We start from the raw sequence: 12262 nt of genomic DNA on the forward strand, positions 1-12262 counted from the left end.
AATTGGAAATGCTGTGAAAAATGGATATAGACTATTTCTAGAAGAAATATAATATTTTTGTTTATATACTTTTATGAATAATTCACTTTCATAAGAGAATTTAAGATTTGCAAAGTATTCTCCTCAAAACAACCCTATGAGATAGTCAATATATGTATTATGAGCACTAGAAAGATCAATTTTATCAATTGAATAAAATGCTATTAAAATATTACTTTGAAATATAAATTTTCATCTTATCTCTATTTTTAGCCTTATTGCTTTAAAAAAATACACTGTGGGGGTGGCTAGGTGGTATAGTGGATAAAGCATTGGCCCTGGAGTCAGGAGTACCTGAGTTCAAATGCAACCTCAGACACTTAATAATTACCTAGCTGTGTGGCCTTAGGCAAGTCACTTAACTCCATTTGCCTTGCAAAAACCTAAAAAAAAATACACTATCACTTTATACAGCTTGGTCCTTCAAGGTACTCAATTCTTTTGATTGTTCACACCATTGATGGGAAAATGGAGCTCAAAGATGTTAAGAAACTTTTGCCAAAATGTACAGCCAGATAAGAGGAGTAGCTGGAATTTAAACAGAAATCTCTACTACAATCCTAGATTGCCCACTTTGCTGCCTATGGAGAAATACTGCTGAAGCAAAGAGAGTACATTGCTAAGATTTTGTCTCAAGTAAGACTTGAATGACCAGATAATCCTCATGAATCATGAGGAATTTAAAAACTCCCCTCCCCCAAATCTTATATACATTTAGGAGTCATATCATAGCACAAAGTCAGGAGTCTTTGGTTCTAAGATCCCTCTGTTCTAATTCATTGTATGACTTTGGAAACTCATTTTCCCCACCTAAGACTCAGTTTCTTCAATGATAGGACTAGATATTCTCTGATGCCTTTTATGTCTTTAATATTCAATGAATCTGTAAATTTAAACTTTATTAATATTATTTTAGACAGTAAACTTTAGAATAAGTGTCGGATTTGCCTCACATTTTTCAGTTAGTTTTGTCTCCTAGGTACAGTGCAAAGAGCAGTTAAGTCACATTTGAACTTGAGTTCAATTTCTGACTTTGTCACCTCATCAGTAACCTTAGACAAAGCACCCATCTTCCTTAGACCCTAGTTTCCTCATCTATTTAATGAGGGAGTGAATTAGCTGACCTCTAAGGTCCCTTTCTGCTCTAGTTCTATGATCCTACAAATTAAGTTCTGCTGTACACCTGAGAATAGTGACATTTTTCTCTGGAGCTAAATTTTCACTTATAATCTGGTTCTTCCTCCTTCCCTCCCTCCCTCTCTCCCTTTCTTTCTTTTTTCTGCTCTTCTAAATAGACCTCACATTAGGAATTCCATGGCTCCCATGTGTCACTCTATAGCTGAGCTACCTAGCACTTTCTCCCTCCTCCTCTCTCTGAGATATAATTAGGGAGTCAATTAAAATAATTGTAATTGATTACCATTATGTGGTAGAACCAACAATATCTCCTGCAACAACAGGATCCAAATTGCTTCTCTACCAAATGGGTGCCTAAACTATTATAACAAAAAAGTCTTCCTCGGAACCCTGCCAAATTTTGAGCAATCACAAAGCCTACAGGAATAAGCCTGGGGTTCCATCTGACCCCTTCAGGTCCTTCCTTAAGTTCATGGCATTTCAGAACACAAAGATGTTTTTACAAAATGTAGACCAATTCAAATTCTCTAGGGATCCTGAAACATTTGGCCTTATGCTCGGAAGTACAAGGATCACTGTAGTAGAAATTACAAAATGTGGAGTCTGGTTGTGGGCTCGATTCCTCTGGGTCAGTCACTTAACTGTCTAGTTTTCCTCAAATGTAAAATGAGAGGACTAGGATTTAATCGCTTTTAAGGTCCCTTTCAGCTCTAAATTTAGTATCCAATAATCTCCAAGATACTTTCCAGTCTGAGAATTTTGATTCTATATTTCTGTGCTCGCTTTGAATTTTAAAAATTATACTTTAAAAACACACAGCAAGAATTTGTTTAAATTCATTAATTTCTTCTATAACCTACAGAGTAGTTTTGGTCATGATTTATTATACTTTTACCAAACTTTTAGAAAATTAAAGTGACTTTTAAAATTATTTTTAAAATTTTATTGATAACCTTTTATTTATATCACCTTATTTCTGAATATGTCTGTAGTCCCTCAGGCCATTCCTTTTAATAATAAATTATTGGGGCAGCTAGGTACACAGTGGATAGAGCACCAGCCCTGGAGTCAGGAGTACCTGAGTTCAAATCTAGCCTCAGACATTTAATAATTACCTAGCTGTGTGGCCTTGGGCAAGCCATTTAACCCCATTGCCTTGCAAAACCTAATAAAATAATAATAATAATAATAATAATAATAATAATAATAATAATAATAATAATAATAATAATGAATTAAGAAGGAAAGAGAAAAAAATTCAACAAAACTAATCCAAATATCGATGAAGTCTGATCATACCCACCTTTAAAATATCTTAATGTCATATTTTTCACAAAGCTTCACATGATAGCAGTTGTATTAGTTTCCATTAATCAAGAATATTTACTAAGAAAAAGGCTACCATAAAAGCAGTAATGCTTTTAAATTAATTTTTATTTTTATTAATCATAGCATCTACATACATGTAAAAATAGTAATATAGTTGCATAAAATATCATTTATTCACTTTCCACAAAATATTTTGGTTTATTTTTCATATTTTGTCACATAATGTATTTTCTTGTCAATAAAGATCAAATCAATAGTGTCAAGGCTCATAAGAATTCTCAGATTCATCTTGCAAGAACTTCATGGCCTTCTAAACCTTCAATCTAGAGGTCAGAACCTTATAGGGTAGCAAAATGCTAAACTTAGAAACACAGGGCCTGAGTCCCAACCTTGGGTTCACACCATTTTCTAGCTGAGTGATGCTGTACAAGTCACTTTAATCTTTTTTGAGTCTCAATTTACTTAGCTATAAAATGTGGATGATATCATATGCCAGCCACTTAATAAGATTGATGAAAGGAAAACAATTGGTAAATTGTATTCCATTATATGCTCCTTTATATATGCTATTTTTTACTTTTTTTCTTTTCTTTTTTCCAATTACATATAAAGATAATTTTCAACATTCTTTTTTGGTAAAATTTTGTGTTACCTTTTTTTTTAACCTCCCTCCCCTTGACATCAAATAATTTGTTATACAAATAAAGTTAGGTTAAATATATTTCCATATTAATCATATTGTGAAAGAAGAATCAGAACAAAAGAACATGAGAAAGAAAAAAAAGCATAAAATGAATTTTTAAAAATGAAAATGGTGTGCTTTAGTCTGTATTCAGATTCCATGGTTCTTTCTCTGGAATTAGAAGGTCTTTTCCATCATAAATCTTTTAGAATTATCTTTGATCATTGCACTGCTGAAAAGACTAATTCTATTGTAGCTGATCATCAGATAGTGTTCCTGATAATGTGTACAATGTTCTCCTGGCTCTGCTCACTTCATACTGTCTTTCTATGTTTTTCTGGAATCCACTTGCTCATGACTTGTTACAGAACAATAGTATTCGATTGCATTCAAATATCAGAATTTGTTCAGTCATTTCCCAAATGATGGGTATCCCCTCAATTTTCAATTCTTTGCCACTACAAAAAGAGCTGCTATAACTATATTTGTATAGATGGGAATATATATTCTAATTTTAATGAATATTTTGATGTGGGTATTTTGTCTAATGATTCAGATGCACAGCCCATCCATTCGTCCATATCTTCCCATAAATTCATCACAGGAGATTAATTTATTCTCTTCTCATAGGATGGATACCAGGAGAACAGTAAATCATGGGGTGGGGTGTATTTCAATTAATGCTCCACTTCAATAATATACTTCTTTGACAGCATCCTTTACACCACTTTTGTATAATTCCTTGCTTGTATTGTGTCATAACTTACTCACACCCTCCATGTACCTTGTTATTAACCTTTGGCTTATTCTTTGTTTCAATTCATCAGAGATTGTAACTCTACAAGACTTACAGTAATATAGGATTGCCTTAAGAATTTACATCTTTACACCTCAGTTTTCTCATAGGTAAGTTCCCTAACCTTTAAGAAGCATTTTATTGAAATCTTTTATGTTTTATGCCAGTCATTTCCTGATATGCCCATTCCCCGTTTAGCTCTCCTTTGTAACAATGAAAAACAGTAAAACTGACCAAAAAATGATGGATAAAATATTCAATATTCCTTCCCCGTATTTACACAGCTTTCTGCCCTGAGAAGGTAAGTGTGTTTTATCATATGCCCTCCAAAACTAAGAACTAAGATTAGTCACTGTATTTTAATATTTTTAAAAATTTTATATTATTGTAATTATTATGTGTGCTATTCTTTTGGTTCTAATGTTTTGCATCAGTTCATAAAAATCTTCCATTGTTTCTCTCAATACTTCATAGTTAGTGTTCTGATAATATTCCAATACCTTAAAGCAGCAGCTGTTATTTGGCTATTCCTCAATCTATGGATCCTAATTTGTAAAATGAGTCAAATTAGATGACATTGAAGGTATGATTCTATCATAGATTTCAATAAAAAACTGATAAAGGTGTATGTATGTGTATGTATGTATGTGTAGAGCAAAGCCACCTGTGGAATGACCTGAGCCACTATATGTACATTTGACCTCAATAACCTAGTTCTTCTTGGACCTTGAACTCTCATTTTCTGTCTCTCAGATCCACTTTAATTTTTTTTCACTTTTCTTAGCTGAGAAACTAATAAAACTATATCATGACATTGGTCAAGAGGTATCATGCAATAATCCCAGTGAAAAGAAGCTATTTCTGTTGACCGCAGGCATATAGAGCAATTGCATAGATAATGTGGCAAAGAGAGGAAAAAAAGAAGATTATGACTGAATAGTTGGGCATATTGTCCATAATCTTTTAATCAGGGTTAACTAACTGAAGAATCCTATACATTATTTGTCAAATTGGAATTAGAATTTATGTCTTACCTTTTGTGCTTCTGTATTTTTTCGCCAGTAAATTAAAAATATGCATCTCATTTTTGCTCCTAGACCCAATAAGATAGGAGGATGTTAACTTGACCAGATTGAGAAAATGGATATGGAAATGTGACATGTACACAGTATCCAAATATATGAATATATGGAAACATTCTTTCATGAAACAATTGACTAATCAAACATCTGGCTAACCTAGCTTTCCTCCAGTTGTGTGGTTCCTAGATGGCATAGCCTACAGAGGATCATGGTAATGAGACTTAATTCCCAGTTTTTCTGACCTTTTCTAGGCAGGTCCCCTTTTGCATCTGTAACAGAGCTTGGCTTCATGCTATTCACTTTCTCTGCCTTTCTGCTTTGTGCTCCAACCAACACTCAGCCAAACTCCACCCAGAAATGACTTTAATAGGGGTCCACAGGTGACTGTTGCAGCTGCTCTACTGATTGGCTTGCAGCAGGAAAGCCTCCACTGTGTTAGAATCTAGGTCTTCTTTTGACCCACTGAACAATAGAAATGATGTTTGGAGCACTGGAATAAACTCACCATAAACAGCTTTTGAAGTTATGAAATGCCACAACCACACTTCCGCGTTTAATCCTTCACAAAAGCTGTTTATTGCTTTGTGTATTCTTCTCCACGAACATTATACCTTAATTTTATTAGCTTTTTCAGAAAATTCAAACAGATTAAAGAGGCTCAATTTTCCCTTACAGAAGTCATGCTGATTTAATTAGTTAATGTTTGTAAAGCACTTTTGAAGAGGGAAAGTGCCATGTAAGTACTAAGTAGTATTATTATGAGTTACTCAATACACTGAATTATAACATCTCTGGCTTAGGAATGTCATCCTTCTATGGACTTGGGTGAATTAGAGCTCTGACCAATTGTTTTGTTCCAAGAATAAAATTTTCAGCTCTATTCCAATATCTTTGAGCTGTTGTACCTTTTGTAGATTTCAGAGTTTCTGTTTTCACTTCCCCTGTCCTCTATAACTTCCTATTGTTGCTTTTAGGATGAATGTTCTTTACAGAAGGCAACTACAATAATTCATTCAAACAAATCTTCAGGTAATACCTTAGATGTGGCAAATACTGCATCCCTCTGGTTCCCATTCTCTGGTTAGGATCAGTGACTGATTCAGTGGCCTTCTTGTCTTATTCTTTATCCCTGTCTAAGATGGACCCAGTCCAAGTGTTCACATGGACTATTTGCACAGAACTTGTGGTAAAAAGCATTACAAGCTCTTATTGTTTTGATCAGCTACAGTTGGACACTAACTTGTCTCTAATATAGTGTGGTTTTCTTCAGTAATGGACAAGAACTAACCAACCAACCTAAGATGAGAATTTATATATATATATATATATATATATATGAGGCAAAATTAATACCTCTATTTCCTGACAGCATGTGAAACAGAAGATGCAAATGAATTGCTGTGGATTTTTTTTGGGGGGGGATTGGTTTTTTTTGAGGCAGGAAAGATAGGTATCAAGACCTATGATTCTATATGCCGGCTACTTCTGGTTTAGCAACTCCCTTCACTAAATTCTTTAACTATAAAGTCTCATTGACTGGTGCACTAAGGGTTAAGTGGTCACATAATTAGTGCTAGGCAGGACTTGAACTCAGGTTTTCCTAATTCCAAGACCTACCCCCTAACAATTACATCATACTCAAATAGATTTGGGATTTCATCAAGTCAGGAGTTCCCTCCCGAAATGCAGATTGTAACCTACCTTTGCGTGACCCATCTTCAGCAATACTCATTCATATTTTCCCTAAGGTTTAGATCTCTGAGGGTTTAACCCAAGGAAATCTTCCTTGATTTCTCCTGACATGTAGAGGGTACCTACCAGTGGACCACTAAATCTAATTATCTACGAATGTTCCATGATTCACCAACATATAGATATATCAATAAAATGCTAGATTTGAAAAGATGGTTCTTTGATTTCATGCAATCCTGGGGTCAATAAAAGAGATTCACAATTTTCTGAAAGCCATCTATTCATTGTAGATGTCATCATCATCACCACCTAGCCTGCTCTCTTCCTTAAATGAGATAATATATGTTAAGTGCTTAATACAATGCCCAGCACATTGTAGGTATATGATAATTATTTGTTTCCTCTCCACCATCTACCTCCCAGTCAATTATAGATTTATCCAATATACTATTTATCCAATATACATATTGGACAAATTCTGAAAAGTAACCAACTAAACGTATACCAAAATCTGGGCAATAGACATTCTTCAGTCAGACTCCTTTGAGATCTCTTCTTGGAAGCTCTACACTGTTCTGAGGGCTTGAGCCAATGGCACAATGTCATTCCAAAGCAAGAACATCTTGAGGATCTGACCAGATACACAAAACCTATCTTTGACTTGGACCCTGGTGGAAATCATCTATTATAGTGGTGAATCTCTTTGATGGGCATATATTTCCCGATTTTATACCTCAACTGAGGTTTGTTTTCATTGAACCATTGGACAGAGGTATTTCTGATTTCTTCTTTTCCAAAGAATCTTGAACGATATTGTTGTATATGGGAATCATATATGTAGTTGGGAGATCTGCAAAAACCAATAAGGCAGTATTTTTTCTATCAAAGTATATTTGTTCTATCTTTTTTCTTAAGGAATTAACAAATAATAAGCAAAATTGAATCTTATATCTCTATATCTTTCAGTTAATTTTAATATCATAAAGATGTGGTCCACTGTTGAATAATACACAAGCCTATTTCTTCCTTAATGTTGCCTGATGGAGAATACTTTTGATTTGTTGCAAATTATATGTCTAAAAGTGTATGTAATATCTCATTTTGAAAAGAAAAAAATGAACCTTTGCTCTATGTCAGCTAAATGAGTGTGACTAAGTATATATATAGCCAATCAAAGTAATATTCATCTTTTCCATGTCTAAAATTCTTGGATTCTAAATATTGATTAGTTGAAGTCAACACACAATATTTAACGGAATTAACTGAATTTTAACGCCCTAGTGCATAACTTGTGATATACACATGGTTTCATTTACTCATATAACCCAATTACAGTGGGTTCACTTATTTGAAGAGAAAATAACATAATTTTTACAATTTGCCAATCTCTATTCTGGATATTTTCTAACCCACCAACTTTACACTGATGACTAACTGAATTTTTCACTTTCTATGTGGACATTTTGTGTTTAAGTATTTATTAAATATTTTTTATTTAATAGCCTCCCTCCTTCCCCTTCTTGAAATCTGTGAAATGGGAATAATAATATTCTATAATGATAAATTAGTTACCACTTGTACCTTCATTTTGTGATTAAAGTCATTATGTAAATGTTAGATATAGTCTTGTTTTTTAATTAGTCCTTATAATTAGATATCCTGTTTCATTGTTCCTGAAAGTTAATTTCTGGTTGTACAACATTCTTAGATGTAGTTCTTTTTAAAATGATGTCTCAGCGTTTTATGTTATGCTGTCCCCAAACTGCTGATCCAACAATACCTACTAATAAAGAACAGTTACCTTGATTTCTTTGCCAAACACCCTCTCCCTTCTCCTGCTACTACTTCTTAAAGGGTGAAAAAAAATCCATAACTATGCAAACATGGAAGAAAGAACCTTTGCTCTATAAGAATGCTACCAATATTCGAAATGATGGGAGATGAGTGGGGCAGGAAAAATAAGGTAAGTATGTCCTAATTTCAATAAAAAGTCAAGTAAGATTTCACAACACTAGTTCATGGGCTATTGACCTCTATCAGAGCCTCAGATTCATCTGATTTAATTGATTTAAACTAGTTGATCTATTCAAGTCTCTTCCTGCTCTGAATTTTCATGATTATTGATAGTGAAGTAAAAGTGTCAGACAATTTAACCCTAGACATATTCTAATGCATAAAAGGACATTGCCCTGAACAATTTGACAAATAATCTAGGTATATTTGTGTGTTTGGTTATCTTTAATTTATCCAGATAGCTGTCTCATCTTTTTTTTCCTTTGCAGCATTAGAATTGACTTTAGTCAGTTTTCCTAAAAAAGTCTGAGAACTAAAAGATATTTTTAAATGAAATTTCCCCACCAATTTTTATATCTTCTAGTATATCCACATAAAAAAAACCAGCCTGGTTGTTAATACATAAAAAGTCTTACTAACACACAAACAACTTGAATTCAGTCATCCATAATATTATCAGGTATAAAAAAATGGATGAATGTTACTGCTTAACTATATAATTTTGTTATTTTGAAGATTTAAATACAGGAACACCCTTGTAGTCTGAAATGCCTCCTTACATCAATCTGCATTCATTGGACACATTTACTGAATAACTATTATTGAGTACTGTGAGGGATTCAAAGATGTGCAATGAATTTATAACAGAGTAATTTAAAAGGTATCAAATAACAATATAATGGTAATTTAATATAGTTCATACTAAATTTCATATTCAAGACTCCATTGCATGCCCAATTCTCTAAGAATTCTCCTTCAGAATTCTTTAGCAAACATTTTGGTTTATGTTTCCATAAAAAAATAATTATTAGGGACCCAATTACCATAGGTCTATGGTATATTAGGTATATTCCACTGTATCTCTCCTCCAAGGTCCTAGACCCAGTATTCCCAAGGATTTGTAACAGGGTGCTCAGCAACAGAAATCTCTGAATCTCTCAGAAAAATCAAAAAGCATATACTAGCAATGGGGGAAAGTTATCAATCATATATGTGAAAATATTTTGAAAAGTATTAAGCTCTTTGCAATTATGGTTTTATTCAATGATCACTGTGCTCATGGTTTGAAAAGATCTCCCACTTACAGATGCAAAACCACAAGAAAAATAGTTATGTACACATATATACATACACACACATATGTGCATGTAGGAGATAAAAGATAAATGCTATTATGAATTATTCACTTATTACAGTGTTAGTGCCTGAGGATAAATTACAAACCAGAAAGATAGTCCCTACCTTCAGGAAGCTTACATTTTAATGGGGAAAAATAATATATTAAAGAGAAAGGAGGAATGTTTTTTCATCACTTTCTTAAATCTAGACAATCAACAAACAAATAAAAAAATCAAACCTTGATTTGTAGCTTGGCAATATCTGAGATGTAAATGATCATATTAAAAACTTAACAATCAGCTCTGAAAGACAGTATAAGTTGATTCCTGCACAACAGAGTCTATGGGGACAGCTGCATGGTTTCAACTAGATGGCAGAAAAGTAAGGTGGAGGAGGCTTGGTTCCTAACAAAGTAAGAGGAAAAGCCCAGGGTGGATTTTGAGAGTGGAGCCCAACCTTTCAGGGGCAATGATGAGAAATCATTTAAACTCTCTAAACTGTTTTCCTAACTATAAAAAGGGAGTAATAATACTTGTATTGCTACAAAGTTTTCATGAACATAAATTAGGGTGTTAAATAGTGAAGTAGTTTGCAAAGTAAAATTGTATATTACTACTATTATTAGTTGCACTACATAATCAGACTTGGAAGAGAGAAGAAAGACCATTCTTCAATTTCAGATCACCATTCAGGAAACCCATAGGATCTTATCGGAAATATCTTTCCCTCTCTTCTCTGGAGGGACAGCAAAATCCATTTTGCTTTTTTTTGGGAAGCTACAGCATGAAAGCCAACACAGCTACTTCAACCTGATTGCCTGCCCAAGTGAATGAACAATATACTGGGGTAGGAAGGGGGAACAGAGGACTACCCAATCTTTTTCTTTTAAATTCTGTTCTTTAGGATTGGGGGTTCTCTAGAGGCTAGAGAGGTAGGTGTTATGAAAGGTTTGGTGGTAGCTTGATAATGGTTTCTTAAAAATCCATCCTTCATTGCCCCATCACTGTGTACCAGGACTTCTAAATCCAGAAAAGTGAGTTCATGGCCTTGCAGGAGTCTGAATTCCCAGCAGCTTGGCGAGTCTCAATGAGTCTCCTTTGTGGGGCTGATGGATGGCTTAGCCTTTTTCTCTCTTACCTCTCCCTCCCTGGGGTCTGAAGATTCTGCACCCCTGACGGCCACCAGGAGGCAGTTTCTGAATGCCATGGGGATTTCAGTTATTACCTTCTGTGTTGGACTGAGGACCCAGAACTTAGTCTGGGAGCTATTAGAGGTCAAGAGACTTAGAGAGATCAGCTCAGTGACCAGGAATCTGAAAGAACGAAGAGGAAGGACAAAGTCATATGTTGATATGATTCCAGCAGTCATCCCTTTCACATTACCGGATAGTCCAGGAGCCAACTTCAGCCAGAGACTGACATCCTTCTGCCATCCTCAGAAAACACACTCAGCTACTTACTACTGTGGAGAGAGAGGAGAGAGGGAGGGAGGGAGAGCAAGGGGGGGGGGGGGAGAGAGAGAGAGAGAGAGAGAGAGAGAGAGAGAGAGAGAGAGAGAGAGAGAGAGAGAGAGAGAGAGAGAGAGAGGTATATAATATCTCAAATCCAGCCAGTACCCGTCATACTGAGATTTTGTAGAGAGCTGGAGCTGTGGGGGGGGGGGGGTCTAAGTGAGGAGAATCATTCCAAAGATGACTCCAAATCTCAAGATACGAAGTTCCAATAAGCAGAAACTTCAAGTGGATAGAAGGGCCTGTGAAAATATAACTCTGAAAGTTGGCTTGAGACTCGGGGAGGGGTACAACAACAGAAATCTCTTTGAATCTCTCAGAAAAATCAAAGTTGTCCTAATCAAAAAGCATATACTAGCAATGGGGGAAATTTATCAATCATATAGACCAGCCTTAGTCTTGTTCTTTAGTCTGCTAAAAAAAGGATTTTTTTAAATGTCTGTTGGGGCTTTAGAGGAAGAGAGATATTCTGCTTTGCTCTCTCTCTCAATTTCTCTTCTCTCTCTCTGTCTCCCTCCCTCCCTCCTTTTTCTTTCTCTCCCCTCTCTTCTCTCTGGCTGTGTGTCTCTCTCCTGTCTCTGTCTCTCTGTCTCTCTGACTCTCTGTCTCTCTGTCTCTCTGTCTGTCTCTCTGTTGGGGGTGAAGGGAGATTGGGTTGTCAAAAGAAAAGGGATGATAGTAACAATGTATTAAAATAATGCTTTAAATGACGAGTTTGTTTTTCTGACTTCCACTCAATTCATTTCTCAATCTGTTCAGTACTCGGTAAGAAGATTGGGGGTGCTGTTTGAGGTTCGTATTTAGTTGGAATAAAGTGCTTTTCAGGCCTAAGTAGTCCTATGAAGGTAGTGATCCAGAGCAAC

The sequence above is a fragment of the Macrotis lagotis genome, chromosome 4 (genome assembly GCF_037893015.1).
Source record: "Macrotis lagotis isolate mMagLag1 chromosome 4, bilby.v1.9.chrom.fasta, whole genome shotgun sequence".
Classification (NCBI taxonomy): Eukaryota; Metazoa; Chordata; class Mammalia; order Peramelemorphia; family Peramelidae; genus Macrotis; species Macrotis lagotis.